Source organism: Mastigoproctus giganteus, chromosome 12 (genome assembly GCF_048544385.1).
Source record: "Mastigoproctus giganteus isolate SK-2022 chromosome 12, ASM4854438v1, whole genome shotgun sequence".
NCBI lineage: Eukaryota > Metazoa > Arthropoda > Arachnida > Uropygi > Thelyphonidae > Mastigoproctus > Mastigoproctus giganteus.
In genome coordinates this window covers 135,238,331-135,260,324 of record NC_143586.1, presented here as the reverse complement: position 1 = coordinate 135,260,324, position 21,994 = coordinate 135,238,331, and the positions used below count along the sequence as shown (strand labels likewise).

Here is a 21,994-nt window from a genome sequence, read left to right as displayed (position 1 = left end):
TGTTTTTTATATCAGTGAAGGGGAAACATATTTCCCCATAATAACGTAAAAACCCACACAATTCCAGCTATCAGTATTATCGCAAATGCAATTAGATCGCGTTTACTACCAGTTTATAACAGATTCCACTAGCAGAATGCAACTGGAAATTGTTTTTATTGTTTTATGGTAGTAACCCCCAGAAATGTGCTTTAGTAAAATGTGAGCTAGTGAGGTGTTCATAGTGTATCTCTGCCTTTACGGTGTTGTTTATTCATTTGCTACACATGCACAGTTTTGTTTGTGTATCAAGTATGCCTCCTCATTTTGTAATTGTGCTTTATTCCCTAAAAATGAGTAAAATACTTAAGAGGTGTGAAAAGAAAGCGTCCTGGTGAAGACACTATAGATGTAGAGAGAAAAAGAAAAGCAAAAAACTAGCTTTTTGCTAGCGTTTATAGCCAAAATCATACCGCCTCCAGTCGGCACACCGGGGTTTCCCCGATAGGGCTTATGGCCAGTGCGCCTCTGTCGATAGAGAAAAAATATGAAATTGTGAAAAGGTTTGAGCAAAATGAAAGACCATTTGATATTACACATGCTACAGGCCTAAATGAGGCAATGCCGAGAATTACGAAGAATGTAAAGAAAATAAAAACAACTTTCATAATCTAATGGTAAAACCCATTAGATTAAGACACAAAGAATTGGAAGCGATGGAACGGCTGTTATCTGTTTGGATAGAAAATCAAACAAAAAACAAGTTTGCTTACGATAGAAGCAAAAGCATTAGCAATATTTTATTACGTAATAGTCATAATAATAATAGTCATAATAAAATACGTATTTTATTATGATAATTTATTATGTTTGATAACGTTTTGGTTACAAATGTGTGTTCAATCTTGGGTGGTCGGCACCTAACCCTATTTTTTCCCATAGAGCCTGTTGTTTACATTGCATGATTTTGCATTGCATGAGGGTTTCTAGGAACACAACTATTGTGCTATACGAGGACTGACTGTACTACTAATCATTGTCACCCACATTTTTATTTTTTTCCTTGTAATTCAAAATTCAGATCACCTAATTAACTGGTAAAATCTGCCAAAAAAGCCAGATCATGCACCCACTCTAGCCACTCCTTGGCTAGTACTTGATGCATTTCGTGGACATTTGTCCAAACGGGTCAAAAATAAAATCGTGCAAAAACGTGGTGACTTGGTTGTGATTCCTGGTGGCATGACTAGCCAACTGCAGCCACTCGACGTTTCAGTCAACAAACCATTTAAGGATTACTTGAGAAAGGAATATGAATCCTGTCTGTTGACTGTCAACCTTCCGGAAAAATTAAGAAAGAGCAGGCATCAAAATTGGCAGAATGGGTATCAACAGCTTGGAAGCTAATCCCAGAAAGAATAGTGCAGCACTCATTTAAAAAATGTTGCATCACCAATGCTCTTGATGGCTCAGAAGATATATTATGGGATAATGAAGATAACGACGGCTCAGAAGAATCAGACTCTGAATGTGAAGGAGACTCTGATATAGATTCAGATGCAGATATCGAAGATTCAGAAGGAAGTGATGAATAACATACCTACTGATAAATACTATTGTTGTTAGTAAATTGAATTCTATTATAATAAAAATATTTGTTAGATATATTTTAACGTTTTATTTTATTTTCCCCCCCTAGAATCCAAGCTTTTCTTCTGTTGGTGGTACTTAAATTAAGGTGCGTCTTGGAATCAAAGAAATACAATACTTAATGATGCCAATTTATAACTACTTAAGTAGTTAACTTAAGTTGTACATTAGCTAAACTCTTTACATAACCTGAGGCTTTAGCCCTAAACTATACTGTAATCTGTTTTAATTTAGTTAACACAAAAAAGATAAAAACTATGCTATGGAGAAATTCCTATGTGATAATAAGATTGCTAAGTTTTGTTTTTGCCTCTACTGCTAGTCATACAATTCGATGTATATACATTGAACTGTATGGGACTAGCATGTATTAATATGTTCAAGTAACTGTTAACATATTTGTTTATTACATAGTTGTTTATTGTGTACAATTGTACTTAACTGTTAAAAAGAGAATCCACAATTTATGATATTACTTGATACTTAATATTTGTAATTCATGCAAAAAAAACAGGTGACATGTCTCTTAACTAAGTGCAAACTGATCTTGCTAATTATAATACATGCTGATGACTAGCTTGATGTGACTTAAGAACATGTGTGGTAGAAGCATATTTTGATAAGAAAAAAAAAAGAACCCACTCCCACATCAGTTTTGATTTGGCTTGGTAAAGTAGTAGTGCATACTGAGTTCCTGAACCTGCATCCGTGGTTAATCTCTACTGTAAATAATGATCTAATTTATACATACAAAAATAGATTCACACACCTATGGTAATATTTCATAAAAGTAATAAAATATAATTTTTACAGCTTTCCACACACCAAGCACGCTCTCTTTTCACCTTTAGCTACTCTAAGCAATGCCAAAGTGGTCAATAGTTCATGCAGGCACTCTGACCAGCCTATAGCTATAATTTGCAAGAGTAAAAAGTAAAGTGCAGCCATTATCAACCCACTGCAGGATGGAGGCCTCCTCAACAATTCATGCTGAGGGAAATGGACCATAATCTGCCACGCTGGTCCAGTGCGGGTTGGCAGATCGACTGTATTCAGCAGTCAGGGGCTTGAACCCTGGTCTACTCAAAGCCAGGAGCGGGAGTGCTACTGCACTCCCGCTCCTGGCCACTCGGCTACGGAGGCATTTGCAACAGTAGTGAACACTAAATTAAGAAGTGAGTAAATAACTGATGTTGAAAGAGAAAAATGACACCTTTTCATATCAATCATAAACAACATAGCACTTGTTTTAATATACAAGCTCATATACATCAGGCTACATTATGACAAAAACAAAGCTCAGCAATTTTTGTTTTGTACAAGGAACAGAAAAAGATTTCACACACAACTCATTGTGAATTCCTTAAGAATACTTAAGTTTTTAATCCTCCACTGCGAAAGTATACTCTTCTCAGAAGCACATTCATTGTCATTCTGTCTCAAATTGAGCATGTGTATGACATGAAATTAGGAAATCATGCATTTTTGTACAATTCAGCAATCATTTTTTTCCCCCCTTTTTCAGTAGCGTAAACAAAATGGATTACTTGACTTGTGTGCATATAACCACCTGAGTTAAAAAGAAGTTAATTCTTTGTGTTTCCACACAATTCACGAGGAAGTGAACAGAAATGTAAAATTTTAAGGTGCTGTATAACAATACTATATGCAGTAGTCTAGCAAATCTTCATTATAGCTCCAGTCAATTTCATTTAACAATGTTTATCTTTAGTTGATTTTGGCAGTCATTTCTAACCAGAAAAGCACAGAACCCGATTAAGACTTCAAATTTTATTGCAAACATACAGTCAGTCCTCGTATAACACGTGTTTACACTACACAAATTCAATCATACACGATTTATAAACAGGGGAACAATATCACATATAACATGAACGTAATTTGCTTATGCACGATTTCCCTTTGTGTTTACAAGAAATGGTAGTCGAACGTGGTGGAATCACCCCAACTGAACACAACAGAGTCAGAATGAAGAGAAGATTCTGAAAAATTTATTTGTTTTTATGATTTCGTGGAAGGGGAAACACATTTAACATAATAACATAAAAACCCACAGAATTTCAGCTATCAGTATTATCGCAAATGTAATTAGATCGACTTTTACTACCCATTTATAACAGACTCCACTAGCAGGAACCACCAATAAACCGGAAACTGCAAATTGTTTTTGTTTTATGGCAGTGACCTCCAAAAATGTGCTTTAGTAAAACGTAAGCATGTAATATGTGAGAATAGTGTGCATTGCACACTATTCTCACATATTACATGCCTTTACTTTACTGCATTGTTTATTCAGTTGCTACTTGTTCGCTGTGCTTTTATGTATATCAAGGTTGTCTCCTCATTTTTGTTTATTTTATAATTGTGCTCTATTCTCAAAAAAATGAGTAACATACTTGAAAAAAATTGTGAAAAGGAAGCATTCTGGTGAAAATGCTTCAGAGAGAAAAAGAAAAGCAATATAGATAGAAGAAAAATACAAAATTGTGAAACGCTTTGACCGGAATAAAAGAACATGAGATATTGTGCGTGCTACAGGCCTTAATGAGGGAATACTGAGAACAATTAGAAAGAATGCAGAAAAAATAAAAGCAACTTTCATAGCAGGAACAACAACAAAGTGTAATGAAATCAGTTAGATCAAGACACAAAGAATTGGAAGAGATGGAACGTCTTTTATCTGTTTGGATAGAAGATCAAACAAAGAAGAGATCAGGAATGATACTGCCAATGCCTTTGCTTACGATAAAAGCAAAGGCACTGGCAATATTTGAAGACCTCAGAAATAAAGCTGAAAACCCTCAAGAACTGCCTCAATAATTTCAGGAAACCTAACGCTTTCCATAATGTGAAATTATCAGGTGAAGCTGCGAGTGCAGATGAAGCAGCAGCAAAGGCATTTCCGCCGATACTGAAAAAACTAATTGAGGAAGAGGGCTATACACTGGACCAAATTTTCAACTTTGATGAAACTGGACTGTATTGGAAAAAAATGCCATCAAGAACATATATCTCAAAAGAGGAAGCACGAGCTCCAGGCTTCAAGGCTGCTAAGGATAGGTTGACCATTATGTTAGGAGCAAATGCAAGTGGTGACTTGAAACTGAAGCCTGTTTTTTTTTTTTTTTTTTTAAATCAAGCAGCCAATCCGCGAGCGCTAAAATGGAAAATGGATCGTAAGGACTGCCCTGGGTGTTTACTTTAGGAACAGCAGAAGAGGGTGGATGACAGGGCAGATCTTCACTGATCTTCTACTACATGTGTTTGAGGATGTGTTTCAAAGCTACTGCAAAAGAAAAATTTGGATTTTCAAGATTTTAATTATTTTGGACAATGCACCAAGTCATCCTCCAACCCTTGATGAACTGAACTGTCACCAAACATCAAATTCCTATTTTTACCACCTAACACAATCTCTTATCTCCTGACCAAGGAGTAATTGCTGCTTTTAAGCACTATTACACAAGACGCACATTTAAGATGCTGATAGCAGAAACAGAGGGCGAAAATGCACCAACAACTTCTGGAAGCGATTCAACATAAAGAATGCAATTTACATAATTGTGGAGGCTTGGAACGAAGTGCCAAAAGAATGCTTACATGGTGTTTGGTGGCCTCTTTTACTAGATTTTATTCGTAATTTTAAAGGCTTTGATCCTGTAAACGAGCTTCCTAAATTAAAAGCACATTGTGTTGCCCTCGCAAAGCAGGTTGGCTTTGAGGAAGATGATTTAGAAGAGTTGCTTCAGCCTCATGAAGAAGAAATTTCAACTGAAGAACTGCAACAACTTGTTGCTGGGGGGCAGGTGGAAGACGATGAAGTTGAATGCCTGAACGCCACCATAAGATTGCTTTCTACTTCAGAGTTATCTTCAGTTTTAAATTCATTTGAGAAAAGTATGCAATGCTAGAAGATAACGATTATAATGCAGAAAGAGGCAGAAGAGCACTTCATACAATTCGATCTGCTTTGGAGCCATATAAGGAGCTGCTTTGTGAAAGAAGGAAGATTGCAAAACACAAACTAGATATCTTTTTTATGAAAACACCCAAGAAAGAGACAGAAAATGAGCCACAGCCCTATAGTTCTGGCGTGACCACATTTCGTCCAAAGTCCTCATCGGCATCTCCTCCACCTCCCAGTTCTGATAATGATGACAACCTGCTGCCACTTTCCCCATAATCTTGCTGCTTCAACTTTTTCTCAAGCCCTTTCCCTCAAGCCGTCTTCATTTATTTTTAAGGTAAGAATCTAAATTAAAAAATTTTTAACTGTGTAAATGTTTTATTACGATTATTTATTGTTTGGTAATGTTTTGGTTACAAATGTGTGTCCAATCTTGGGTGGTCGGCACCTAACCCTATTTTTCCCCATAGGGCCTGTTATTTATACTGCACGATTTTGCATTGCACAAGGGTTTCTAGGAACACAACTATCGTATTATATGAGGACTGACTGTATTTTGAATAATCCACACCAAAATGCATGTGGAATCCTATATCACTGATCAGGGGATAGCAGCGACTTAGAAATATGTTTCATTTTGAATAATCTGATATTGAAGTTACTAGAATAATATGTACTCATCTGACATTGAACCATTCTGTATGAATACAGATTGTGGTAAAGCCAAGAGAACAAAATTGACTAACATAATGATAAAACCTTAAGTCATGGACAAAGTTGAATATTAAGGATATCATTACAATTATTGCCATTTTATTAAATGTCAATTATTTTAGGTGAACTTTCCTATTAACAGATCTTTGTTGTATCAATGGGAAGGATCCAGTCACAGGTTTTCCAAGAAAGTGAACTGAAAATATAAGGAACACTTTTGGACTCAATACTCCCCAGAAAACTGCCAGTAATAAAATGAGATTTATCATACCATATATGCCCACAGGGAATTGTCTATTACTACTGTTATAGCCTAATTTTAGATAAAAATGAATAGTGACAGCTCAATTTTTAAGTGTTTAAATTCTTCACTTTAAAAAAGAGGTTACCCAAATTAGTAATATTCTTCATACAGCCAAATAAATAGTAAATATACATTAGTGCTCTTAATCAGGCCCATGAAAATACAAACAGGGAAACTTTTCCATAAGCAATAATAATGTAAATACAGTAGACTGTCAAAATAATGTCACCTCAAATAATGAAACATTCAAGCTAATGGCACATTGAGGTCGGATGTTTACATACAGCACATATGTCTTGCAGTGCCAAAAAAAAAAAGAAACTAGCAAGTCACGTGATTACTGTATTTGTTTATGTTCGCCATTCTGAAAGTGAATTCTGTACTAATATCATGGATTACACTGCAGTTTTACATTTTTTTTAAATTAAAAACCCCTCACTATGGCTCCTAAAGTTAACCTCGTACAGAGAAGAAAAGAAGAACAAAATTAAAGCTCAGTGACAAACTTGATATAATCCAACCTATTACATTAGGGTCATCCAGAAAGTTAAGTCATATACCCATGTGTATTGTGTCTGTAAATTGCCTGTTTTTCTGGACGAAAAATCCCAGTTTATGGGGGGGGGGAGAAACCTTGCTATCTATGCCCGAGACTGACTAACTCAGCCACAAAGTGAAAAAGGCCTATAAAAGTTCCTCATTTCATCGATGGGATCCAAACCTGGGCCTTTTCCACCCGTTGTGGGCAGACGGTGATGACACCACTGTGCTAAGGCGCAGACTAAACTTGATATAATAAAGAAAATAGAACAGGGCATAAGCAGGAGTGTATAAAGCCTTGAATGGTTTGAGCATGCTCAATGCTGATGGGATTCTTCCTCTTGCTCAGAATAATTGCCCGAGAGGACATAAATTCAAATTGAGGAAAGACAGTTGTAGGATAGATGTGCAGAAGTTTGCCTTTAGCCAGCAGTGGTTGATTGCTGAAACAACCTTCCATCTGTCATTGTAGAAGTTGATAGCTTAAACAGATTCAAGGCAGAACTAGACAAACATTTGGAACGAGTGGATGGGTGAAATGAGAAGGGAGTGCATTTTTTTTTTTGGCTGATGCTATATAAGCTTGCTTTCTTGTATCATGCACCCTTGCTAATGCTAATAGCAGAATATAACATTGGATCATTAACATGTTTTTTTTTTATGTGCAGTTAATAAAATTGCATTCTTAATCTCTTCTATTTCTTATTTAGCCTCATTATTTCTGCATTAAATATATTAAAAATAAAACTTTCTAGATCACGAAAATATCAAAATAACGGCACCTTGAATCCCCAAAGGTGCCGTTATTCTGAAAGTCAAATGATTTACCTGACAGGTGTTTCTGGCTGATTTTAACACATAAATTTTTTTAACACTAGCATATTCTGGAATGCCTACAAGAGAAATTACAAGTTTATAATGCTATCATTTACGAATATTTCTCATTTAATTATTTCACATCATTATCATCCAATTGTTATACCCAATGGATATACATGTCACTAAAAAATTGAATACCATTCACTTTTGCTATGAGGCAAAGAGCGGAGAGACTTTGTTAAAAGATGGGTCATTAATTAGCTTGACACCTCTTTTGAATGGAGTCAAAGAAGCTTGAGAGAGGTTTTGGGAGCACCACCCCAGATGTGGGAACTTTTTTTCATGGTAGGGCAGATTTCAGATTTATACAGTTTACAAGAAAAGAAATGTTGATGTAGTAAAAGAAAACCCAGTTTTTTGATGAAGAGCAATATTTGTGATGTATTTATGTCAAGAGAAATTTGGAAGTTAAGGCAATCCCACTAATAGAGACATACGATCTTGACTAGAAATCTGGATATCACCAAAGATGAGCAGAGAAGCAGTAGACTCTTTTGAAGGAAAGAGGAATGTAGTATACTACTATCAGCAAAAATATGGATATGATTTCAGTCAGTGGGAGAAAGTCATTAACATACAAGAGGGGAAAAAGGGGGAGAAAGAACTGAACACCAGCATTAATGGAGAAGTCAGAAGACAGAGTGCCATCTACCAACACCCACACTGAGTGTTCAGAGAGAAAACGGGATACTCATTTGGAAAAAAAAAAAAAAAAAAACATTTAGTAGGCCGAAGGATGGGAGCCTGTTTAGAAGACCTTCATGTCAAATATGACCAAAAGGCTTAGAATGTCAAGAGAAACTGCTTGAGTTTCGCCAAATGTTCCCATTGAATTTTTCTAAGATGAGTAACATAAGCCAATACAACATTAGTGGATGGACACGTATGTATCCATACTGGCAAACAAACACTGATCAGATGGAAGGTTACTCATAAGCTTATGAGTATGTGGAATAAGTGGAAGGGAAGTATTTGTCACATTTTTGGAACTTGCTGGATATGGTAAAATTTCCAAGAAGAAAATACACCAGTGGATTAAGACAGTGTAAGAAGGCAACACAGAACAGTGGCAGGAACAGGTTTGGCAAAAGTGGAGAAATACCACCAGATTCTGGAGCTTTCTTGACATCAAGATTGTTTAGAATTCTAACATCCTCTGGTCATAAGACCATAGGAGGCAGTGTACTGGGTATGGTAGGAGGTGGTTTGTCAAGATTGTTGATACTAGAGTTAGAAGAAAAGTAGAATCCTAGTAAGTCACTTTTATCTTTATATGAGGATACAAGAGAGGTGGGGGTAGAGACTGAAGTTGTTGGCATAACTTCAGCAAGCAACGAGAATGCTTGACTATCATCTGGAAATGAAGCAAGCTGTCTGCACTTAGCCCGTACAAAATAAAGTTCATGCTGCTCAATAACTGTTTCACAATTGTTGTAAGCTTTAGTGTAAGCAGAAAATGAAGCAGGAGATTTGGATACAAGCCAAATTTCTACATTCTTATCTAGAGCAGTCTTATTTACTGGAAAACCAAGGATTAGAAAAGGAACAAGATTTTAAAGTGGAATAAAAAATAAAAGATTTCAACCCTACAAGAATAATTTCACAGACAAGATCAGCACAAACACTGGTATTACAATATTTAAAACAGTAATACAAGTAGGGAAAATAAGAATGGCCAGGAGAAAGCAGCTCTATTGGAGAAGAGGTCATCAGCAAGTTATAATGTGAAGTGCCTAGAGGGCCATTAACATTGACTGTACTTGAAAGGTTTGTTGGTGAGAAAAAGATCAAAGGTGTTGGTGTGTGGTTGGGGCTGCTTGGTAATCTGGCAGGTAAATGAACAAGCTGTGTGAGGTCATTGATAATTGCAAAAGCCTCAGTATCTCAACCAGCTGGGTCCATGTTACCATGGAACCTAAACCAACTGGAATTATAAACATTATAATCATTAAGAACAATTATTAACTATGAAAAAAGTTATATGGGAGAAAGTAAAGTTTCAAAGAAAGGAAGTTAAAGTTCTAAATGATTAATGGAGTTGAAAGAAAGATAGAGGCAACAGATAAATATAACAGAATAAGGTAGAGAAATTGTAAGCCAGAAGAGATGAAAAAGTGGAGATTCCAAAGTGGAGCATAGCGGATTATAAGTGAAATTTGGGAAGAGGGGGAAAAGAACATATGAAATTTTTGGATGTACTGTATATAACAACAAGAATACACTTAGCTCCTTCACACAACATGGCCTTGACAATACCTTCCACACACTACTCGCAATCCCTCCATTTACTAGCTATCAGTGCACACATAGCAAGATTATACACTAGATGATCTGGATGCCTCACAGAGTGGATTATCTAATAGCTGGTCTGGAAACACCATTTCAGAGCGCTAACCTTAAAATATAAGGAACATTGGCTCTTGCCATGATGCCTATTATAACCTTAAAAGACATCAGTCATGCATGATGGGTAATAGCCACTTTCCAAATGAGGATCATATGAAATGTTTTTAACCTACATACGAATTTTTAATAATGTAACAGATATATGCACTGAAAAATCTCTTCTCCCAGTCAGAATTTGACTCACACATAGAATGTGTACACATAATCTTCCTGTATGTGATAGGTTTATATATCTGTTTAACCTGGTGGTGGTAGGTTACCTGACAGATGGTCCTAGAAAATAATGATCCTGCATTAACTGCCAATTAGTAATCGAAAATTCGAAATTGTTTCTACCTTCCTAAATATAATCAAACTTTTATTGTTTTGACATAGAAAGATGGGAACATGAAATCTAATATTCTCTCTCTCTCTCTCTCTCTCTCTCTCTCTCTCTCTCTCTCTCTCTCTCTCGATGAGCACTACCCACAGGAAGCAAGATAGGTAGTTTCAAATTTTGCATGTAACAAAGCAAGGCAAACTTGATATAAATTTTGGATATTTAAAATAAAAAGCTTAATTATCTTTTAAACCAAAAATGGAACAGTTAAATGGATTCACGTTTATATTTTATGGCAAACGTTTTTTTAAATTTACCAGAATTATTTATTTTTATCTTTTGAAAATAAGTTTTAAAGAAACATGATATTAAGTAAGATTGAAATATTGGTACTGTTGAAGAAAAAACAGAAAAAATAAAACCTTTTCCCAGAAATATAAAATAAAGTTGGCCACCTGTCAGGTGACCTGCCACAATGTTTGCTACAGCAGATGGTGCTACCACCACTGGGTTAAACAGATAGGTGAAACAGGACCAGGGTATGTTTGCCAGGGACAAAGGTTGATGACGTTGTAGAGCAGATATCATCTTTTAAGGGCACAAAAGGTGATATTGTTGTACACGTTGGCACTAATGATATTACGAGTTGGAGACCGGCAGAATTACTAAATACGTACAGGTCACTGTTGAAAAAAAGCCGTGAATTAGGGTTGAATTTGAAAATGTCTGCAATTCTGCCCAGACATGATCGGAGGGAGTATATGATGAAAGCCTTGTTGATCAATTTGGCACTGGAGAGATTGTGCAAGGCTCAAGGGGTAGAATTTTTCTCAGCCTGGTCTGTGCTTGTTAACAGGAGAAACTGCTTTACAGGGATGGGATATGCTTAAATAGAAAGTGCGCAAGAATATTTGCTGATGCTATCAATGCAGTGTTAGGTGGGTCGGAAAACTGCTAGATTGGGGGGGATACACGGACTAATACATTAAAAGTAGCCACTGGCAGAGGTGAAAGTGATTCTTGCATTGCTACTATTGGAATGAGCAGCAGCCTGGAAAACAAGATGCAGGGGATTTCAGAGACTGCTGGAAGTCGTGGTACAAGTAAACACATAGGTTGTGTTAGGGTAGCTAAGAATTGGTGCACGTATACTTGCACAAACACAAATGCTAGGAGTTTGGTAAATAAATTGGATGAATTTGAGATGTTTATTTGGTTTTTAGGAGCATTAGCAACTAAGACCATATTGCTCCGGGATATGCAGTGGTCATTCCCTGACCTTTCTGCATCCTCCGTATTTGGTGGTGACGGGCTCAAACCCCTGTCTAATCAAGAAGCATATGCTACGCACTGCTGCTCCTTCCCACCTGGCTACGGAGTCACCTTATTTGATATGTTGGTCAAAACATCAAAGGCAGATATTGTTGGGATATCAGAGATGTGGTGTCACACAGATATAAGGAATGCAGAACTGGAATTTGGGGAGTACAATGTGTACAGGAAGGATAGAAAGGGAGGAGGGGTTATGCTATTAGTTAAAAAAACACAAAATCCAAGGTGGTACAGCCAGTCGACATCGCTAGACAGTGCAGTGTCGAGTCAGTTTGGTGTGAAAATTTCACTGGGAAATCAAAATTGAGAGTAGTAGGAGTCTGTTATAGGCCTAATGAGAGTGGGACAGTAAATCAGAGAGTCTTATAATGGGGGATTTTAATTTGTTGGACACACACACACACACACACACACACACACACACACACACACACACACACACACACACACACACACACACACACACACTTTTGTGCATTTATTGGATGATTGTTTTCTGCATCAGCATGTTCAGGAGGCAACTAGAGGGAGTACTACTCTTGATCTGATTATCAGTAGCGATTCTTCATGCATTAAGAATCTGCAGATAAAGGAACCACTAGGTGGCATTGATCACAGTGTGCTGAAGTGGGATTTACTCAAAGAGGTAACTACCATCAGGGGTAAAGGGAAGGGTTTTTGCTTTCGTAAAGGCAACAACGATGGTCTGAGACTATTTAAATTCTATACAGTGGGGCCAACAGCAAATTCAAAATGGGAAGCATTCAAAGAACGTATCTTGGAAGCTACTAGGCTTTACATACCAACTAAGAAATATTGTTAAAGGGATGTCAGATGAACTAATGAGACATATGGCAGAGAAGAAAAATGCATGGGATACATATAAATTAATGGGTGACATGGAAGTCTATGATAGATATAATCTGGTCTGTAACCTAAGTCACAAAGGAGGTTAGGCAAGCAAAGGCAGATTATGAGAAATCTTTGGCAAAGGATGCAAAGAAAAACAGCAAAGAGTTCTTTACTTATGCAAACTCTAGAAGGAAGAGGATGAATCAGATTGGTCCACTGGATATCAATGGTTCAACTGTTGATGATCCTGCTCAGGTAGCTAACAAACTAAATGAGTATTTTGCATCTACATTCACACATGAGGTATTCAGGGAGGGGAATGCCAGAGGTGAACTAAACTCTGGCAGTGAGTTAGATGATTTTGTAATAACTGAGAGGAAAGTGGAGGGGATCTATCCAGTTATATTAAAGGAGGCAGCAAAGGAAGTAAGCAAACCATTAGCCATAATTATGAGAGGTTCCTTGGAATCAGGGGAGGTACCCATGGACTAGAGCTGTGCAAAATTAGCCCAATTCAAAGTTAGATCAAAGGGTGACACAAGTAATTATAGATCTGTTAGTTTAACTTCTGTTCCAGGAAATTAATGGAGGCACTAGTTAAAGAAGCATTGCAGGATCATCTAGACAAGACTTCAGTTATAGCTCGAACACAGCATGGGTTTGTTAAGGGGAAGTCTTGTCTGACCAATCTGATTGGATACTATGATGTGGTCACAAAGCAACTGGATGCAGGGAATAATAACTTTGATATTATATATTTGGATCTTAGAAAGGCTTTTGATACTGTTGCACATGGAAGACTGCTGCACAAATTGGAGCAGTGTGGCATTGGAGGCAAATTGCTGCTATGGATAAAGGGTTGTTTGAGTGGGAGAAGACAGAGAGTGGTAACCAATGAACACTGCTCTTCGTGGACTAATGTTATTAGTGGAGTCCCTCGGGGTTCAGTGTTGGGTTAATTGTTTTCTGTATTTATAAATGATACTGATGATGGTATATCAGGCTTAATGTCCAAGTTTGCAGACAATACGAAGGTTGGCAGAGTTGTTAATGACACTAATGACACTATGCTGCTGCAACAGGATCTACAAAATTTGAGCATATGGGCTGAGAGGTGGCAAATGATGTTTAACATTGACAAATGTAAAGTACTACATATGGGAAGCAGTAACCGCAAAGTAACGTATCAACTCTGTGGTACTACACTGACCGTGGTAGAGAATGAAAAAGATCTGTGGGTAATTGTGCATGCAGATATGAAGTTTTCTGAGCAGTGCAGACAGTCCACAACAGTAGCTCATGGTGTCTTCTCAATGATATACAGGAATTTTCCTAGCAGGGAGGTGATTATCCCCTTGTATGAAGCAATGGTCAGGCCACACCTTGAGTACTGTATACAGGTCTAGAGACCTCACTCCAAGAAGGATGTAGGGCTGTTGGAACGAGTACAGAGAAGGGCAACAAGATTAGTGAATGGAACAAAGGGTTGCTCTTACGAAGAAAGGCTTAAGTTATGTAAATTACAGTGTCTGGAGACTAGGCACCGGCAAGGTGATCTGATAGAGGTGTATAAAGCTTTGAATGGTTTGAGCATGCTCAATGCTGATGGGATTCTTCCTCTTGCTCAGAATAATCACCTGAGAGGGCATAAATTCAAATTGAGGAAAGACAGTTGTAGGATAAATGTGCAGAAGTTTGCCTTTAGCCAGCATGTAGTTGATTGTTGGAACAGATTTCAATCTTTTGTTGTGAAAGTTGATAGCCTAAATAAATTTTAGGCTGAGCTGGACAGGTATTTGGAACAAATGGAGGGGTGAAATCAGAGGTTTTTTTTTTTTTTTTTTGGGCTGATTCTGCATAAGATTGCTTTCTTGCATCAAATGCCTCTACTAATCCTAACTTCTAGTAATGATGGGATATGATCTGATGTCCATGCATATTCCATAAAAATGTTTTTTATTGTTAAGAGCTGCTTTTCAAATAAATTACAAAATATAAACCCAGCTAGCAACACCATAGAATGAGTAAACTAAGTGCAACTCTTCATATTACTACATTTGAGTGCTACAATATTTGTATTTAAATGACAACAGTCATTTTTAGAAGAGCTGCCATACACAAGGCTATTAAGAAAAAGATATCAGTTTTGCATGTTTTTTTTTTTTTTTTTTGTTAGTTTGTTTTATTATTAAAATAAACAAACTTTATTTTAGTTAGTATTATTAAAAATTTTATCAGATAGTGATGCACACTAAAGGAAAATTCTGTAAGCAATACGGAGTACACTGCTGATCAGCGCATGCAGAATCACATGCTGAATGCTTTTGCTTGAATAAAACTCCCATATCTTATATGTTTAATGACATCAAGCTTACCAATGCCACCACAATACAACAAAAAAGATATAGGCATTTAGACTATTGCATCTTTTCTTGATGATCCTGTATATGGAACTAATTGAATAAATAAGTAATTGCATTCTATCATTACAAAAGACAGTCCTTATCACCCAGACCTTACCACCTTTAAGTACTGCAGATCAGGATGTCACAATGTGAAGAAACATGATCCTTTAATTGTTAACTGTTGTTATCTCTTTTAGCTACTGAGGAAGACTAAATCAAGTCCTGTAATACACAGCTGAGTATTTATTTATTTCTTTGAAATTTAAATATTTACATAAACCAAGAATGGAGTAGTGTTTCAATTCCTGATAGATAGTCAAAGCTAAGCACTGAAAATGTTCTTCAACTCTTTAGTGTGGCAAAATGTAAATTTCGTGCATTTACATCTCTATTTTCTTTATTTTGTGGTAAAAAAATCAAGTCCTGTAATACACAGATGAGTATTTATTTATTTCTTTGAAATTTAAATATTTACATAAACCTAAATGGAGTAGTGTTTCAATTCCTGATACATAGTCAAAGCTAGGCACTGAAAATGTTCTTCAACTTAGATGGATCATTCTCTTTAGTGTGTGTGTTATGGGTGTTTAATTGTGCATAAGCTACATTGGCTATAGTATGCCTTTCTCTTCAGTAATGAGAAAACTTTCTATATAAGTGGAAAGAATGATGATTAAATCCATAAAGTTAGAATCCAGCTAGTCCAGTACATCAGCACTAGTTAGAATTCAACTTAATTTCAGTACAAGCGTGAGTTTACTTGAGTGCAGTTATTATTTGGATGTGAGAAGAAAGCAGAGTTACAGCTTCCTTTTGTGGTGAAACTAAAGTTATATGACCTGGTTTTCTTAACAGACTTCGGCAGTTTCTGAAACTGAGTTCTCAAATACCCAGGTTCTCAAAGATGGTTTTTTCAGAAAATGGTTGTCCCTGCTACTGTGCAAAATTCATTTGGATGAAAGTCAATGAATGCTACTAAAATTAATGGGTTGGTCATGGTGGAAACTAACTATACACGATTTCTGAATTTCGTGCATTTACATTTCTATTTTCTTTATTTTGTGGTAAAAAAACAAGAGTTGAACACATACAATATTTTCAAAATACTGCAACAGCAAGAACAATGGGGTGTTAATGAATGTATTCCACAAGGCAAGTGATCAAGGCTACAGTACAGACACTGTAACATACGTCTGAAGAATAAATGGTTTTATTTTAGCATTTAGAATTTTAGCATTAGCAAATGCACGTGATGCAAGAAAGCAAGCTTATATAGCATCAGCCAAAAAAAAAAAAAAAAAAAAACTCACACCCCCTTCTCATTTCACCCATCCGCTCGCTCCAAATGTTTGTCTAGTTCTGCCTCGAATCTGTTTAAGCTATCAACTTCTACAATGACAGATGGAAGTTTGTTCCAGCAATCAACCACCCGCTGGCTAAAGGCAAACTTCCACACATCTATCCTACAACTTTCCTCAATTTGAATTTATGCTCTCTCAGGCGATTATTTTGAGCAAGAGGAAGAATCCCATCAGCATTAAGCATGCTCAAACCATTCAAGGCTTTATACACCTCAATCAGATCACTTTGCAGGTGCCCAGTCTCCACACACTGTAATTTGCAAAACTTAAGCCTTTCTTCATAAGAGCAACCCTTTGTTCCATTCACTAATCTTGTTGCCCTTCTCCGCACTTGTTCCAACAGCTCTAATTTTCTTCTTAAAATGAAGCCTCCAGACCTGTATACAGTACTCAAGGTGTGGCCTGACCATTGCCTTATACAAGGGGATAATCACCTCCTTATCCCTGCTAGAAAAATTCCTGCATATCATTGACAAGACACCATGAGTTACTCTTCCAGACCGTCTGCACTGTTGTTGTTGTTATTTGGTTTTTAGGAGCATTAGCAACTAAGGCCATATTGCTCCGGGGATATGCAGTGATCATTCCTTGACCTTTCCGCATCCTCCGTATTTGGTGGCTCACGGGCTCGAACCCCGGTCTAATCAAGAAGCATGTGCTACGCACTGCTGCTCCTGCCCACCTGGCTACGGGGGCGCCCGTCTGCACTGTTCAGAAAACTTCATATCTGTCTGCACAATTATCCCCAGGTCCTTTTCACTCTCTACCACTGTCAATGTAGTACCACTCAGTTGATACGTTACTTTGGGATCATGCTTTCTATATGCAGTACTTGATATTTGTCAATGTTAAACTTCAGTTGCCACCTTAGCCCATCTGCTCAACTTTTCTAGATCCTGTTGCAGCAGCGTGCTGTCATTAACAACCCTGCCGACTTTTGTATCATCTGTAAACTTGGACATTAAGCATGATATACCACCATCAATATCATTAATGAATACAGAAAACAACAATGAACCCTGGGGGACTCCACTAATAACATTAGTCCACGAAGACCAGTGTCCATTGATTACCACTCTCTGTCTTCTCCCACTCAACCATCCCTTTATCCATAGCAGCAATTTGTCTCCAAAGCTCTGCTCCAATTTGTGCAGCAGCCTTCCATGTGCAACAGTATCAAAAGCCTTTCTAAGATCCAAATATATATCAAAATTATTCTCTGTATCCAGTTCCTTTGTGACTACATCATAGTATCCAATCAAATGGGTCAGACAAGACTTCTCCTTAACAAACCCATGCTGTGTCCGAGCTATAACTGAAGTCTTGTCTAGTTGATCCTGCAATGCCTTTTTAACCAATGCCTCTATTAATTTCTCTGGAACAGAAGTTAAACTAACAGGTTTATAAATACTTGTGTCTCTCTTTGATCCCCTCCTTTGTGGATTGGGGTCACATTTGTGAATTTCCAGTTCATGGGTAAATCCTCTGAGTGCAAAGAAGCTCTCATAATTATGGCTAAGGATTTGCTTACTTCCTTTGCTGCTGTTGTTATTTGGTTTTTAGGAGCATTAGCAACTAAGGCCATATTGCTCCGGTGCGGTGGTCATTCCCTGACCTTTCCGCATCCTCCGTATTTGGTGGTGACGGGCTCGAACCCCGGTCTAATCAAGAAGCGTGTGCTACGCACTGCTGCTCCTTCCCACCTGGCTACGGAGGCGCTGTCCTTTGCTGCCTCCTTTAATATAACTGGATAGATTCCATCCACCCCAGGTGCCTTTCTTATGTTTATCTTCAACAATTTCTCCTCCACTTTCCTCTCAGTTATTACAAGATTATCTAGCTTACTGCCAGAGTTTAATACACCTCTGGCATTCTCCTCCCTGAATAACTCCTCATGTGTGAATGCAGATGCAAAATATTCATTTAGTTTGTTAGCTACCTGAGCAGGATCATCAACAGTTGAACCATCAATATCAAGAGGACCATTCTGATTCATCCCCTTCCTTCCATAATTTACATAAGTAAAGAACTCTTTGCTGTTTTTCTTTGCATCCTTTGCCAGAGATTTCTCGTAATCTGCCTTTGCCTGCCTAACCTCCTTTGTGAATTTAATTACTGTGTTAGACCACTGTAGTCACCTTTACAAAAGCAAAAACCCTTCCCTTTACCCCTGATGGTAGTTACCTCTTTGAGTAAATCCCACTTCAGCACACTGTGATCACTGCCACCTAGTGGTTTCTTTATCTGCAGGTTCTTAATGCATGAAGAATCACTACTGATAATCATATCAAGAGTATTACTCCCTCTAGTTGCCTCCAGAACATGCTGCTGTAGAAAACGCTCATCCAATAAATCCACAAAAGCCTTGCTAGTGTGAGAGTGACCAACCTACCAATTCTAGTCAATCTCTGAGAAATTAAAATCCCCCATTATAAGACACTCTGATTTACTGGCCCACTATTTCTCTGCACAATTTCTCATTATGTTCATCAGATTCATTAGGCCTATAACACACACCTACTCTCATTTTTCCTTTCCCAGTGCTTATGTCACACCAAACATATTCAACATTGCATTGTCCACCAACATCAACTGGATGCACTTCCTTAAATTTTGTGTTTCTTAACTAACAGCATAACACCTCCGCCCTTCCTGTCCTGTTTGTACACATTGTACTCCCCAAATTCCAGATAGTCTGGAATTTGGGGAGTACAATAGACATAAGCACATAGACATAAGCAGTGATGTTCTGCACTGCTTATGTCTATGTGACACGTCTCTGATATCACATCAATATCTGCCTTTGATGTCTTGACTAGCACTTCAAGCTCATCAAATTTATTTACCAAACTCCTAGCATTGGTGTACATGAAAGTATATGCATGCAGCTGTTTCTACTTTTAGTTACTCTATCGCCCATGGATTTACTTGTTACACTATGACTCTCAGCAGCCCTGGAAATCCCCATTGCCTTGCTTTCCAGGCTGCTGCTCAATTGCATTTCAATAGAAGCAGTGCAAGAATCACTTTCATCTCTGCCAGCAGTTACTGTTAATCTATTAGTCCGGGTATCCCCTAAGCTAGTAGTTTTCCAACCCACCTAACTCTGCTTCGATAGCATCAGCAAATATTCTTGCACCCTTTATATTTAAGTGTATCCCAACCCTGTAGATGCAGGCTCTCCTGTTAACAAGCACAGACCAGGCTGAGAAAAATTCTACCCCTTGAGCCTTGCACAATCTCTCCAGGGCCGAATTGATCAACAAGGCTCTCATCATATATTCTCTCCTATCATATCTGGGCAGAATTGCAGACACTTTCAAATTCAACTTTAACTCATGCCTTTTTTTCAACATTGCCCTGTACTTGTTAAGTAATTCCGCTGGTCTCCTACTCTTAATATCATTAGTGCCAACGTGTACAACAACATCAGCCTTTGTGCCCTTAAAAGATGATATCTGCTCTAAGTCATCAACCTTTGCCCTGGCAGACATACCCTGTTCCTGTTCCATCTATCCTTTTTGCACAGTATGTTCCCCATTTCCCTGACAATAGAGTCACTAACAACAACTAGCTCCTTTGGGACCAGCAAATTCTGCTTTGGGGGTTGCCAAAGTGTTGCGTGATGTTCAAGTGCAAGCTCTGGCATTGATATGGGCAGCTGAGATCTTGATGGGCCCTCAATTTAAATCCTTCGAGAGCATCCACCGTATCCTTGAAGCTCTCATATAAGCCCATAACAACGCTGAGTTGGCGCCTGATTTGCTCACACCACGCGAACACACAAAGACATTCCTCTTGGTAATATCATGTCCCATTCCTGATTGCTCCACAAACATCAAACAAGTAGTTAATTTCAAAAGGCTGTGATTCAGAGGACAACCACCCCCCTCAGTTCTCCCCTGAGTCACAGCACTCCCATTAGTTTGAGCCTTTTGCTTTGCTGCTCTGGTCTGAGTCCTGATTTCTATTCAATTTCAAATAAAATTCCAATATAAAATATAACCCTAAACGTATCCCAATGCAGTTATAACACTATATATTTGTATTTCAGTATCGAATATTATCTCCGAGTTACGTTATATGACTTTCTTATCTCCTGTCAAGTTATATGTATTTAGTTAAAAAAGTACAATTCAACTGACAATGAAATTTAATAAGATTAGTAAATTTTACTGATTTTATTGTGGAATAAAGAATGTGAAGTAATTTGTATCAATCTTTATAACTTCTTTTTTCATTGGGATTTTTCTATGACTTAATCACTGGGTTCTAACAGATTTCAGAGCTCCAGAGAATGTGGTGCTCACATCAAATGTAATAAAGAAATTTAATAAATACATATTTGTTTGGTTAGTGGATACATGTTTCATATTATTTTTTCACTCTTCTTGAATTACCACTATTTTGACAAAACAGATGTAGAACTAGTATCAATTTGGGAAAAACAAAGAAACACATCAGGAGTGAATGTCTGTATTTCTCTCTCACCAATTTGAAACTTAAAATGCATCAAACTATAAATGCTCTTTACTGAGGTCTGGAGTAAGATACATGTGATATTCTTGCCAATGCTAACCAAACATGAAATGAAGCTTGAAAAGTCAACCAAGATGGTTTTGTCCCTCTCCATCAACTTAAGTTTACATCAACAATACCAACTTTAAGGAAATAAAATAAAGTCCAGAAGACGTTAAGCCTTTTTACAGGCTTAACGTTTTTACAACATTAAGAAAACAATAAGTGGGAAAAAAAAATGTAAGAATGAAAACTTAAGTATGCCAGCAAAAAGTACATCTCCTTTACAGGCTTAAAGCTGTCAAAAACTAAAATGATGAATTTAGAGGGAATAAAATTAAGTTAGGGAAGCTGTGCATCATATATAAAGAATAAATGGAAATACCCAGGGAGAAATAGAAAAGGAAATTTGGCTCTCAGCACTCCACCTCTTCAAGAAAAATCTACAAGCCACTCTGGTAGGTGAAGGAATAATGTAGTGTTTCTATAACCCAACCCAACAAGGCCTGCATTAAGGGCTGTATCCCCTACATCACAGACATATTTCTAACCATCCAAGTGCCTAAAAGCAGTTGGGGAGAGACACTTTATTTTTCCCAGGCATTTCAATTTATTTTTTTATATACAACATACAACTTTCATTCCGATTTCATCAGGTGGATTTTATTTTATTCTCATTAAATTCACCATTTCAGCTAGTAACAGCTTTAAGCCAGTAAATATGACATTTCGTCTCACTGGCTTTTTTTGAAGTTTTCCTTTGTATGTTTGATTAAAAGGCACTGGGGACAAAATATTTTGCTTATT

At 37.3% G+C, this 21,994-nt stretch overlaps 1 protein-coding gene across 1 annotated transcript in view; it reads right to left on the bottom strand.

Annotated features, from left to right (window-relative positions):
- Positions 1 to 21,994, bottom strand: part of LOC150077443 (caprin-1-like) — a 174,127-nt gene that overhangs the window by 2,714 nt on the left and 149,419 nt on the right. The gene's annotated exons all lie outside the window — the stretch shown is intronic.